We start from the raw sequence: 14791 nt of genomic DNA, 5'->3' as shown, positions 1-14791 counted from the left end.
TCAGTCTGCAAATAGTACAGAAAACCTATGGATGTTATATAGTTGATGCCCTTTATTACAAAGCCTATTTAAACTCCAAATTTAAACAGTGTTAGTGATGATGACAGTCTTTCTGCCATGTCTCCACTGGGAGAAGAACCACTCATGGAATAGCAGTTTGTACTGAAAAAATTAAATGACATTTTCATGGAAGGACCCAATTTCCTAGCTGCAGGAAGTGTTAGGGTGCGCAAACCATTTAATCTGCTGGACATTAAGTAGTTTCAAAGCTTCACAGCTCCAGGAGTGTGAGGAAGGAACTTCACAGAAAGCAAAAGAAAAGTTTCCAAGACAGAGAAAGGGTGAGCAAGATTGCTTTTCATGCTTATTTCTTTATTAAATAAACAAACAGGGCAAAACAGCAGTTAAAGGACCAGAATCAAAACCAATTTCAAACCAGTATATGTTCACACATTAATCTCAGTAGAACTTATATAAGTCTATGAAATAAATAGATAGACCTGCAAGTGGCAAATGCTGAAGGAAACCCAGCCTATGTGAAACCGAGGAGTCCAGAAATATGACTCTGGGCTAAAAGCCTGTTGGTGCTCATTTTCAGTGTTGTGTGTGTGTTTTAGTCATAAAATGTAGGTTAGGCATATTGCTGATTAGGAGATGTAGTTGCAAGAGTGCTCCAGCCCTGAAATGTGCTTCACCAGGCAGTGGTAAAGAGCTAGGCATGCCACCTTTATCGTGAGCCCATAGACATAAAGTACGAATGTGGTTATTCACATTATTAATGAATGTGAATAAATAATTCACATTATTTATTAATGCCAGATTTGATCTGTGTTGCAGAAGACAACCATTATCAGCTTCATGTGAAATTGTATTTTCCATTTTTTATTTTGCTTATGCGCATAAATATTAACATGACCCATTTTACAGCTCAAGCTTCTTCTAGAAAGTTGCTTTCTGCAGCAGGACCTAATGAAATGTAAACAGCTGCTCTACGCAGGATTTGCCCTATAATACAACCTAGATCAATGTGTTTCTATAGCAGTCTTCACCAAATCCTGAACTGTTCAGGGAACTGTGGGTAAATGAGTTTTTTTTTATTTGTACTCTACCTCACAATTCAGTAATTACCATCTCTTTCAGTGTAAAGATGGAAGTGAAGATTAATTTCAGAGCAGAATATATCTCAAACAAAATATTTCTTTAATCAGCCTTCTTCTGTCTTGCAGTCTCTTAGACTCCAATCTCTATTAGTATTATTTGGAAGGAGAGACAGTTTTATAGGTATGCAGATGTCAGTGTAGTACTTAGTATAATCCAATATGTACACTTGTTGACCAGTAATAAGAGCATAGCTAGGAATCATGAAAGGAAAGACAAGCTTACTTTCCCTCCCAGAGCAGTCTGGTCATGGTTTAATTAAGGAACAGCCATATGAAAGGCAACACATACGGACTAAAAAAGCCCCCTGCAAAAAGGTGAAACCATTTTCAAAAGTAATTTTGTCTGTCAGATTAACAAAAGTCTGCAAATTTCATGCTTTATAAATCTACATCCTTCATGACAAACTGAGATTAGTATCTTTGGAATCATATTGTAGAGGTAGAATTCACATTGACTATTATAAATGTATAAATGCTGAGTTTCCACACAAATACATCTGGGAGCTACAGAATTTTGTTTGCCATGCCTTAGACTTCTTATTATTTTGGTAAAACCAACACCTCAGAAGTGATATTAACATTCAGACAGAGAATAGCACAGGGTACAGTGAGTGTTCTTACAGATCAGAAAAAGCACTGTCATAAATAGAGCTGCAGAGAAATTGTATGTTGATAAAGGAGAAAAAAAAGGGAGAGTATTGTGGTATGGGAAGAAAGGCAAGTATTGAGGAAAAATGATCTTGCACACCCAAATGATGTGTTATATAACCACAGTAGCGTACCACAGTGGAAACCCAGTCATCTCCCACGATGCATCTCGCCTCAGTGCTACACTGCAGTCTTTTGCAGACTAGTCCCTTGGTCACAATTTGCATGATCAGCATTTGGGGTATGATCAAGGGGAGAAAAAGCAATGTCTGCAATGATAATGCTGACCTGCTTATACCACCTTACAATCTGTGGCACAATTTCCCAGAAATTAAAATGATACTATGCAGAATAAAACTGGACTGCTGAAAGGACTAAGCAACTGAAAGACAGCCTTGTGAAGCAACACTGGCTTGGCAGTGTAAGTGCACAAATTATTAATTGATACAGAGAAAGTAATATCTGCTTCTTTACATAGATGAGTGCATTTGATTCCTAATTCACAAGCAACATTTGGGAGCATAGTCTTCCCAATAAACTGACTTCATTACTGGCAGGTGGTTTGAAGCAAAGCTCTGATTAGGAACAAAACTGATGCCCCAAAAGACTGATATGTTGATGTTTGCTTTCTGAGAAATTTATATGAAACTTGTTTCAGACAACTGCAAGCTACCTTTTGAATAGACTGCCAGAAACACAATTCCAGGTAACAAAACTGCCCCTCAACAAGCTGTTAAATGTAGTAAGATATCATTTTACTATGCAGTGTTGCAGTAGTGACCACAAAGTTGTGGAGTTTCAGAACCTGAGGGTGGTGAGAAAGGAGAGTAATAGGGTAGAGACCCTGGATTTTCGTATAACAGATTTCAGCTTATTCAGGAAACTGTTAGGTTGGGTCCCATGGGAGATACCTCTGAAGGGCAAAAGACCTCATGAAAGCTGGCAGGTTTCTGAGGACACCATCCTGACAGCACAAGAACAATCCATTCCAGTGCTTAGGAATACAGTCAGACATAGTAAGAGACTGGCTTGGCTAAACAGAGAGCACAGGTCAGAGCTACAATGCAAAAAGGCAGCATAAAGGAGGAGTAATCAGGGACAGGCTGCAAAGTAGAAGTTCAGAACCACTTTCTGAGCATGCAGGGATGGTGCTGGGAAAGCCAAAGCTTATCTGATGTTGAGATATGTAAGGGGCATCAAGGGCAAAACTTCTACTATGTTAGTATTAAAGTTAAAACTTCTACTAATGTTAGTACTAAAAATGTGGATCTGTGGCTCATTTCTGACTAGGGTAAGTGATTTAGTAATAGTGAACAGAGAAAAGATTGAGGTATGACAAAATGTCCCAGGCCTCTGTGCTTAGTGAAAGAGTTCAAGGACAAGACAGACCAGCAGTGAAGGAGGGTCAAGTCATAGATTGCTTAAGAGAGCTTGACCCATACAAATCCATGGCACCAACAGGTTGCACTCAATGGTGCTGAGAGAACTGGTTGATGGCCTCTAATATCTTCAAAAGGCTGTGGAGAACAGGGGATGTTCTTAATGACAGGAGAAAGGTGAATGTTATATCCATCTTCAATAAAGGCTAAAAGAATAGCCCCAGGAATGAAGGACAAATCAACCTCATGTATAGTACCTGAGAAAATCATGCAGCAAGTCCTTCTGAAAGACATTTCTGGGCACACGAAGGAGAATCAGGTGACTGGGACCATCCAGCATGGATTTACCAAGGGTAAATCATGATTGACAAACCTGGTTGACTTTGACAATAAAATGACTAGATAACTGGAGACGGGGAAAGCAGTGGAAATCATTTATCTCAGCTTTAGCAAAGCTCTTGATATTGTCTCATACAACATTTTTGTATCCAGGGTAGGACATTGAGGTTTGGATGGACGGACAAATAGGATGGGTAAAAAGTCTGTTTGGATGGCTGTGCCCAAAGCACAGTGGTTAATGAGTCATTATCTAGGTAGAGACTGGTAACAGTAGAGTACCACATGGGTAGCTCCTGGGACCCCTACCTTTTTTAACAACTCTTTAACTGAATACAGTGGGATAATCACTGCTTTTGATGAGTCAGTTATACTGTGTTTTATGTACCCCAGGTTGCGGTTTGCCCCCTTGGATGCCAAGGCACACTGCTGACTCATATTGAACCTGCTGCCAACCAGCACCCCCAGATCCTTTTTTGCAGGGCTGCTCTTCAATCACACCTATCCCAATTTATACTTGCGCCCAGATTTACTCCGTCCTAGGTGCACAATCTGGCATTTCGACTTGTAAAATTTCATTCCATTAATCATAGCTGAATGTTCCAATCTGTCTAGATCCCTCTGCAAGACATCTTGTCCCTCAAGAGAATCAATAACACCTCCCAGTTTGGTATCAGCAAACTTGCTAATGATGCATTGAACTCCTGCATCTGGATCATTGATAAAGATATTGAACAGAAGTGGCCCTAGAATTGAACCCTGAGGCACACCACTGATGACCAGTCACCAGCCAGATGTAACCTCCCTCACTACAACCCTTTGAGCCCTGTTGTTCAGCCAGTTCTTCACCCAGTGCACTGTGAACCCGCTCATCCCAGTTGGACAACTTGTCCAGAAGGAATCTGTGGGCACAGTATCAAAAGCCTTACTAAAATCAAGAAGGTGGGGGTTGGACTCTTCTCCCTAGTAACAAGCGATAGGATGAGAGGAAATGGCCTCAAGCTGTGCCAGGGGAAGTTTAGGTTGGACATTAGAAAAAACTTCTTCACCAAAAGGGTTGTCAGGCGTTGGAACAGGCTGCCCAGGGAGGTGGTTGAGTCTCCATCCCTGGAGGTATTTAAAAGAAGGGTAGACATGATGCTTAGGGACATGGTTTAGTGGTGGACTTGGCAGTGATAGGTTAGCAGCTGGACTTGATGGTCTTAAGGGTCTTTTCCAACCTTAATGATTCTATGATTCTATGAAAAAGTATATTCACTGCCTTCCCTTCATCCACTAGGCAGGTGACCTTTTCATAGAAGGTTATCAAGTTAGTTAAACAGGATTTTCCCTTTGTGAGCCCATGTTCACCGTGTCTGATGATTGCATTATTCTTTAAATGCCTTTCAATAGTACCCAGTAAAATCTCTGCATATGTTTTCCAAGAGCTGAGGTTAGACTAACAGGTCTGTAGTTCCCTGGGTCTTCCCTCATACCCTTTTTCTAGATTGGAATAACATTGGCTGGCTTCCAGTCAGCAGGGACCTCCCCAGACTCCCAAGACCTTTCGTAGATGATCGAAAGGGCTCCTGCCATAACATCCACTAGCTCCTTCAGTATTCTGGCATGAATTCCATCCGGCCCCATGGACTTGTAAACATTCAGCTGATACAGCTGGTCCCAGAAAGAAGGTATAGAGACAGGTTGGCTCAGCCTGGGGCAAAGATGGTTCGAGGGAGGCTGAAAGGAGCCCCTGGTACTTGCAAGGAGGTGGTCAAGAAGCAGGAGCCAGAGAGACAAGGAGCATCAGCTGGACCAAAGAAAAGAGGTTCAGACAGCACTTGAGGGAAAAGCTTTTCCCCTGGGGACAGCAGGGCAGCAGTGCAGGCTGCCCGGGAGGCTGTGCTGGCTCTGTTCCTCATGGGGCTATTGGAGAGGTGTCAGGCGCAACTTTTAGAAAACGAAGAACCCCACTAAGGACACTTTGATAATTTGAAATTGTGATATACTAAACTGAGAAGCTAAGAAAGCATGTCTATTCATGTGGGAGTAAAAGATAATTTAAAGACATGCTCATAACTTTAATACACAAGGACACTTCTGGCTATATTCTGCTGCTTCTGAAGGTGCAGGAGAATGCACTCTTTGCTTCCACAAAAGAAGCTGGATAACTCTCAGATTGGTATAATGAAACCTTTCAAACCAAGAAGCACTCTTAGGCCTCCGAGGGAGTAAATAAACAAAGATGACCAAATTACTTCTCAGATTCCATTTCACATTGCTAGACTTTGTATTAGGTATTTACTCAAACAGCATTTGTTATAATGGAAGTATTTTACTTCAGAACTAAAGTTTTTATCTTTCCATAATGTCATGAAGAAAGTAAAATCTAATCTTTTGATGTGACTACAGGAATATGATCACACACATCCATTGATATCTGTGCTTTTCTGCACAGGAAATCACAGCTCAGGAAAAATAAACTGAAGGGAGAATGAAGAACTCCAGCTGTACGGAAGAGAGGGTATAAAGAACACTGATAACTTAGAGATATCATTATAGAAGCAGCAGTGTAAAAAAAAATTATTGTAACATGCATGTTTAATTAACAAAGTGATATTGTACCTTACCTTAGTTGTGATAAACTAAGCGATTTATCTTGCTTGCCTAAGCAATATCCAGGACTTATTTTTACCTATGGAAGAATTGTACATTCAACTGTTAAACAATACAAACTCAGAAGGTCTCCAAGTATGAGATTTCAAATTGTTAATACTGGAGAACTGATCACTACCACATAGTATATATTTTACATAGTCTTAAACAGCAACCAAAATAAAAGGGTTTCTATCACTTAATTAAGATACTTTTATGGTCCAAGTCCCTCCGAAGTCTCAACATTTCTGAATAAAAACAGTCAAAATGCTTTCCATTCTGAATGTCCATAGCACAAGACTAGGATCAGGGAAATCCATCTTTGAAAGATTTCTGTGAAGATTTATATTACAAAAGAAAGTACTGAAGTAATTTCCTCATATACTAAAGTCACAAAGTGTCACTGCAATTCTAGTTTCAAGCTCTTTCGGGGATACTTCCGGCATATATGCCCTGATACCACACATGAGTTTGAGATTCGTTTTTCTGAATTCTCATTTGCACTTCCTCTTTGAACCTAAAATGTAAAACCTTTTTTTCCAATATCAGTTTTATGGATCTCTTTTGCATCTGTTTTTTACAGATCAATGGAACTACTAATTATTACATGAATATAATAAGCATATTTTTTCTAAAAACATGTTGTCTGGTATCAGACAATGAATCAGTCACACTGATGTGAGGGTAGGACAAGTGGAGGCTATTCCACTCCTTTTAAAGGTTGGAGAATAAACAGCTTGGCAAAGGCAAACTCTTGGCAAGAATTCTCTCTAGCATAAATTAGAGCCATTTAGGTACTGAACACACCATGGACTTGCCTAGGGCTATCAACCTCCCCAGGAAATGTAAGCCTATGTACTTGAGGGAAAAAATGATGACATAAAAAGATATACAACTGAAAGACAGATTTTTGTTTGTGACAGTATACTTATCGTGCCTCACTGGGTCAGGACACTATGCAGGTTGGGGCTATGAACTGGCAACTGGAAAGGTGAAAGCTGGTAATGGTACTTACAGCATGAACATAAAATACCACAGCACAGTATGGATTTTTTTATTGTTACTATTTACACGTATTTCTTCATTGTTCACTCTCACCATTACTGAAAACATATGATAATTATAGGGAAGTTGCTTTTCAGCTTTTTAATAAGAATATTTTTCATGGGTACTTTTTAGATTGATTACTGGACACAAATGTTGATGCTTTTTATTCTGTGGAAATTAGGAGTCCTGGGATCAAAAATACATCTAAGAGGCCTTTCTAATGTTTATAGGAGTGCTTGAGGAACACTGCTTTGCTGACTGATGAGTAGATCGTTGAAAATTGCAGAGATGTGGTGGGTACTAATAGGCAAAAAATGGTAGCTGAAATAACAGATTCATAAAGTTCAATGCTGGCTATGAATGTATGAAAATTTATTCTGAATCTCTGGACATCATAAATTATTTTTTTTCACCGAGTTACCCTTCAGTAGTTCAGTTACTAATGCTTGATAAAGAATTGGATGCCTTTGACTAAAGCACAGTTTCTGAAATACACCCAGTTTTGGACTGGAGAAATGAGAAATGTCACTCTGTGATATCCCTTGTCTTTTTTTTTTCCTGTTTTTCCCATGGATCCAGTCCACCTGGCTGTTAAAAATATTTTTCCCCTTCTGAATTTGTATGGCTCCAGTTTCTAGACATTGTTTCTATTTTTTTCTCTATTAAAGAACCCTTTCTTATGAGAAAATGGCTAGAAAGACCAATCTAGCAGAGCTGAACACTGAAAAGCACTTTCTGTATTATATTCACAGCATAGAAAGAACACATTTCAGAGAGGCAATAAAACTTTTCACATCAGCAGCGCAATTCCTTGGTGGAGACACTGCTTACAAACAGCACCTTTTTATTGTGTTCGCATTTGTCTTCGCTTTGGTACTTAACAACTGTAATCAAATGATGGAGAGCTTTAAGTATCTCACTGAAGTATTCTCCAATTCTTTAATAAATTCCATAATTTCCTTGTACCTTTTACTTTCCTTTTAAAAACTCTGGACTCCTATATTTTATAAAATAATTTGCTAGCAACTTCACAATGTCTGATACTGAATGAAATCATCTTCTACTCCTAACTCAATTTTTATATGATAATTTATATCGTACTCACTTATGCTTCCCCGATATCACATTCAGGGTTCATTCTTTTTCTTTACCTATTATTAAGCCTTTTGTCTTTTCAGAGCACTGATACTGAGACAAAACCCCAGTATTTTAAGATGTGGAGTGAATATCTTATTTCTAGGTACCTACATTTGCTTTAAACTGTAGCAAGAAGTCTAATGTTTGACCTAGGCAAGCAAGTGATCAGGAGGACTATATGATCTCACAGTTCATTTGCCACTGTAGCAATCTTTGCGTCATCTTGTGAACTAGTTTTTTTTCATATTTCTTCCAGACCATTGATGAAACTGTTGAGTAGTATCAGACCTGATACTACATATAGTGCATATAGAAACCAAATAGCGCCGTTGCATGGCAATGCTATATTAGGTTTTTGTGATTTAGCAACCTACTGTGGTTAAAATAACTCCTAGTTAATACTCCATATCATTCTGAATGATAGTGCTAATTTCACACACCTAATGTTTTACAGAACTCAGTCAGGTACTTAAGAAAAAATGTCTACAAATGACTGAAAGTACATACTTATTTTTTTCAAATTATAAGTGACATGAGGCTTGTTTTAGTCACGATAAAAACTCACTGTTGATTCCTCTTTAATTTGGCACCCATTGCCTGTCCAGGTCCTTTGCACAAAAGTTGGCCTTCAATTGGTTCCCAGGCAGCACTGGTGCATGGTGATGTTCCCCTCACTTTGCACATCTTGCTCAATTTCATGATATTTCTCTTGGCCCAGTCTTCCCTCCGGATGAAGTCTCTACCACTCAGTATGCCAACTGTTCCCACTAAGTTAGTCCAAGTCTGTCAGACTCCCATTTCTCCTCTGCAACTGAAATTATTCAATATTATTTTATCTTTTTAGACTTTACAAGAAATAAATTGTTATAAAGGCAAGGTTTGGAAATTATTTTTTATTATCCTTTTTACTAGGCTTAACCGGAATCCTGACAGAAAACCTACATAAGCCAAGAAACTCTAGGAGGACCACAACAGAGGAAGGCAGAGCCTTTGGGAAAAAATTTTTAAAAAATTATTTAAAATGTAATGTTGCTTGAATAAAGTTTGATAAGTTATTATCAGGGTGTCCAAAGTGATTAATATAGTGTCATAAGCATTTTTTTCTACAGAGTTGTGAAAGAATAAAAAGGACGTGTTGTGGAAACATATGAAAACACGTAATTCAGGGGTCATTGAACTTTTCCAGTCAAAACAGGATTGAAATATCTTTTTTCATACTTTCTTGATGAAATCTATACTCTCCATTTACTGTTGAAAGTATAAGTAAATTTTCTGAGTTATCCCTTTCTATGTTATTTCTCAGACCTTGCTAAGTATGCAAGAGAAAACCATCTTAAAAATCATACTGTTCTGAAATTCATTGTTTTTTCTGTTCTTTCAGCTGCACTGACTGTGGATTACCACACCATCCAGAATTCACCACAGGAATGGAATTTCCTTCCTTTAAATGTTTATGAACTTGAAAAAATTGATAGATGAGAGCAATCCTGTTGAACTCAGTTTGAACTAACCTCATCCCATTCTAACAGCCATCAGCATATCTGCAGGAATAAGCACAGGTACAATGAAGAAAAATAGCTTTAGTCCCTTTTCATTTTCAAAATTCCCATCCAACAAAACATACCAGTATGTGCTGAACATTAAGCACATGTTTCAATCCCTCCACAGTCATATAAACATTTAAGAATGTGCTTTGCTTAAGTGCTACTTAAATCAGACTGACAGCAATTTGACTTAAGCATACGCTTAACTGCTTTGTTGGATTGGAATGGGATGGGATAACTAATGTGTTTAAGACTGGAAATGGGCTGCGTATGCAGTGAAGGCAATGTAACACTATAACAGGGAGTTTTGGATCTGCCCAGACTCCACCAAGTGCTTCCATTTCTCCACCACTGTTGTCAGTTAGGTTCCAGTTCACCACAGCATCTGGGCAAATGACTTGACATAAAACAGATGTAGAAGAGGCACAGGTTACATCCCCTTCTGTATTACTTCAAAAACAGAGTAATAGTGAACCCAGATCTTAACTGGGTCCCAAAGTCTGGGTCCTGAAAGAAGGACTCCATAGAGGTGTGTACTCTGGAAAATTACAGAAAACAGCTACCTTTTTACAACTGGTCAAGACTTGGCATGTTCATCCCATACAGATGACTTCTATCTTGGCTTTTAAATTTAGCTTTTTGGTCCAAATTAGGATTCCTGCAGAAATACAGCTGAGAGAATTTATCATAATTTTTAAGAATTATGATTATTTCAATTTTTTATAAAACTTAAGTGAATTAATGGGCTACCCCATCTTTTGTAGATCTTAGAGTCCTTCATGGCAAGAGAGAGGGCAGAAAAGGGCTTTTGAGACTTTCAAACTCTATGCCACATAAATAGAAAATGGCTACAAGAACAGCTCTTCCTATGTTTTCTTAGATCAACAGGGAACCAGAAGTGCTGGAATTCCCAGTTGTGCAACAATTGGCCAACAGTGTCCCTCTGAAGCAAAGAGCTCACAAGCATGTACAATGACTCACCTAAACACTGTGTACATATTATGAGAGGTGTCTGGAGAACCACACCATCAATGCTTTTGTGATTCAGCAGCTTGGCAGACTCACTTGGTAGGTTGCCTTGGACCCCTTCACACGCTTTGGAGGAAACTCAGAGGTAAAAAAAGAATATTTCTGTAGAACACTTGCTTTCTGACAAAACTACATATTTCAGAAAAAAAATAAATTGTTGCAAGGCTTCCAGCAAGCTCTAATCCTCAGGAGAAAACCTTTGCTACTCAGCTTAACAGTGGCAGCTGTCCAAGAGAAGAATAAGATGTACATGTTTGCCATGGCTTGAGGTACTGTCACTTAAGTATAGCAGTAATTCAAGGAGTAAAACCCTGGCAATATGCAGCTCTGAATTACATCATCTTTAACCTGCAGCAAAAGTGATTGCAGTGAGTAAAGAAGAGATTGGTGCCACTCCTCATTCCTGCAGGAAAAGTCACTGTGGACCTATCTGTCACCCCAAACACTTGAACTCCTCTGCCTTGTCAGGAGAGAATTATGACTACAGCCCAGCTGCCTGTACCAGCACCATAAATTCTGACAAGGTCATGCACATCAGTAAATACCAATACTCACAGGGTGTGTAGACAGAGAGTACCTGAACTCCCTTAGTCCAACAGGTACTCTGCACAATAAAGACTTAAAGATAAAACGCTTTCATGCAATGCAATGGAATAGTAGAAACACTGTCTAACAAGGCATTTGCAATGGGTAATGGACATCTGATAACTTGACTTTATTCTTCTGCTTTTTGCTACTCTGTACAGAAGTTATTCTGCTGTGGTCACCCCACCATTTACTCAGCAGCACTGGCGCTAATTCTGGCCAGGAAATATACTTTGAATTACTTCATTGGTTTAAATCTAACCTTTACTTTGCCTCCTGCAGGGATCAATATGAGGATACCACAGAAAGATCATCAACAACCTTTGGTCTCATGCTGGAAACAGACACCTATATCAACTGGTGCTAGCCGATGGACAAATACATTGCAAGGTCTACATGATTTCAGGGTTGATAAAAGTTTATAGAGCCAGGGGTTGCCAGCAAATGCTTTACTACCATTGGATGGTAGTAAATCAGATTAAAACATTTGCTTTTTGTTAACTCCTGGAGAACTAGCCAAGAGCCTCAACTTCAGTGATAGCAAAGCCGTCTCCTACTCCTGCTCTGGATACTCCACTGTCCCCTTCAGCAATGAAGTTAGCTGGGCAGCTGCCCTCTGCCGAGGTAGCCCTGCCAAAGGACACAGCCACATGTGGGCAGTGAGGTAGGAGAGCTGGCAGCTTGCCATAGTCACTGCAGAAGTGCACACATAAGGACTGACACATGGAGATCAGTCAGCTAGGCAGGCAGAGCACCACAGCGCAGGGCTCAAGAGCAGGGTGCGACACCAACAGCACATTCAGGCAAATGAAAAGGGTGCAGTAAACCCAGTGTGCTTTCAAACCCTAAGTGTCATTTCAAATAAATGGCCTGATTTCAAATCAGGTCACGTAGAAACTACCTCTGCATCGCAGTCGCAGCTGCCTCTGCCCTCCCCATGCTGCCCCTCCACAGCCCCTGGAAGGTGTGAGGCTGCCTGATGGCAAACACAGCTGTTTCTTGGGGATCCCCAACAGTGCCACCACCAGTTGCAGTGAACAGCACCCCAAAACAGCTGCACTCTTCAGCAGCTCATGGTTCAATATCACACGAAGTGGAGCGCCTTTTTCCACTGCTTACCGCCCCATTATTCAGCACTGTGAAGTGCACACCATTCCCTATTCAGCTCACAAACTGTGCGTCACCTTTCAGGACTTTTTCTCTTGACTGTGACTGACAGCAGTGTGAAGATTAGGCAGCCTTTTAATCTTACAGTAGCCATGATTACCATCAGTGGAGTAAAAGAGCAATTGCCTGGCAGTGCAAGTCACAGACCAATAAAAGGTTCTCGGGGCAGAAAGCAGGCATAGACTAAGTTAAGCTTCCAGCCTATTCAAGTCCATCATGCCACCCTGTGAAAACTGCATAACTTAATGATAGTTTCTTGGAGGACTTTTCATGAGCCTTTATGACAAAGGCCCATATTTCTTGTTAATAACGTTCCTCAAAAAAAAATAGAGAAAAAGGTTGAGCTACTCCTTTTTCAATTACAAACCTGAAAATAATTATTTTTATCTTAAACATTTCAATGTCTTTTCTTATCTAGAATACTTTAATTTGTATTTAAACAGATTATGAGACAATCTGAATGAAGAACAACTAATTTCTAGAAAACTGGAACAGCTCACCAGTATTCAGCAGCTACCTGAAACACTTTCAGCATTAGGAATGCTCCCACAGAGACATTTATACAGCTCTGACAGTATATGAGCAGAAATTATTTTGATTTAAGAATGAAAAAAGCATTCATTTCCCCATTACCTAGGCATGGGGAATACTAATAGCACTGATGTTACAGCTCTGTTCAAGCTGAAATCAGGCATATAGTTTCAGATCATGGAATTTTGATTAGTACCAGCCCCTAGACCAGCTGCAGTGACACAGATTTGTGTGTACATAAAGTCCTCGCAGGTGTACCCAACAACTCTGTATGGTCTTCATCACAAAGGTATCTGTCACCTGTGTCTTCAGTGCTCTTGATATGTACAGTTACTGAGCTAAAGCATCCTGAGTGTGCTTTCACATGTTCACGCCAACCTCTCTGACACAGCATGAACATCACTGTGAGGACTGAAATGTGTTTTGAACAAAAGTGTATAGATACCAAAATCTGATTTCCAAAGCTAACCTAACCTGTTAGCAAACGGTAACCATGGAGCAGAAGTGACATAGGTAGCATTCAAGTTGGTGAAGTCCAGATTAAAGTTTCATATATCTCATTAACATGCACTGAATCACCCACATCTTGTTCAGCCTTACAGGAGACCTTATGTGAGTTAAACTCAAAATGCCTTTTGAAGCAAACAAAGCTGATGTGATGTAGCTTTGCAGTTTCTTTTTTTATATATTGATTTTCTTTAAGCATTCATTAGAAGCACCTTGCCCATTTAGATGGGCGCTTGTCATACTATAAAGCTAAACAAACACAACAAAACTGGCTTTCAAAAATCTCTACTATAAAAAGAAAAATTAAGCTGGTAATTTCAAAAGTAAATGTGACTGAATGCAACATTTTCACTCCAACACTCATGAAACATGGATAGTAAAGAAAAAATATTTCAGCCAGAGAGATCATTAGAGGTAAACAAACAACCTGATCTTATATGTGGAAATGCAACAGATTATAGCAGTAGAAAATTCTTAAAATTAAATTCACGTACGTATTCTCACCTATTAAATCTGAATGATCCTTGTTCACACAGATTTAAGAGGGAAGTTCACGTCATGCTGTTGGTGACATTATTTCTGTGGTATTTGAGATTTAAAATAAAGAAGCCTGAAAGGAAAAAGAAAATACAAAAATAGCTGAATCATACACAGTATAATTTACGGCCTCCACACTGGAACTCACCTGCTTTTTAGGCATTGCTGGCAAATTAAATTATTCTCATCAAATAAAAGAACGAGAAATGCAAGATATTTTCTTTTTTGAAATCTGGTCTTAAAATTGAATTGTTTAACCTCATTCCTTTCTAAAATTCTCCAAAGAGGGTGAGGCATAAATGCATGAGTAAATGAACAGTGCATTTTTCAGTATACAAATACTACAGACTGACTTGATAATTCTTCCTGGCTCCTACAGCTATATAGCTGAACCATAACTGACAGAATGTGCTAGTTTTGGCTGGGATAGAGTTAATTTTTTTTAATAATAGTTAGTATGGGAATATGTTTTGGATTCATGCTGGAAACAGTGTTGATAACACAGGACTGTTTCAGTTACTGCTGAGCAGGGCTTACACAAGGTCAAGGC

The sequence above is a fragment of the Phalacrocorax aristotelis genome, chromosome 3 (assembly GCF_949628215.1).
Source record: "Phalacrocorax aristotelis chromosome 3, bGulAri2.1, whole genome shotgun sequence".
Classification (NCBI taxonomy): Eukaryota; Metazoa; Chordata; class Aves; order Suliformes; family Phalacrocoracidae; genus Phalacrocorax; species Phalacrocorax aristotelis.
This window is presented reverse-complemented; position numbering follows the sequence as displayed.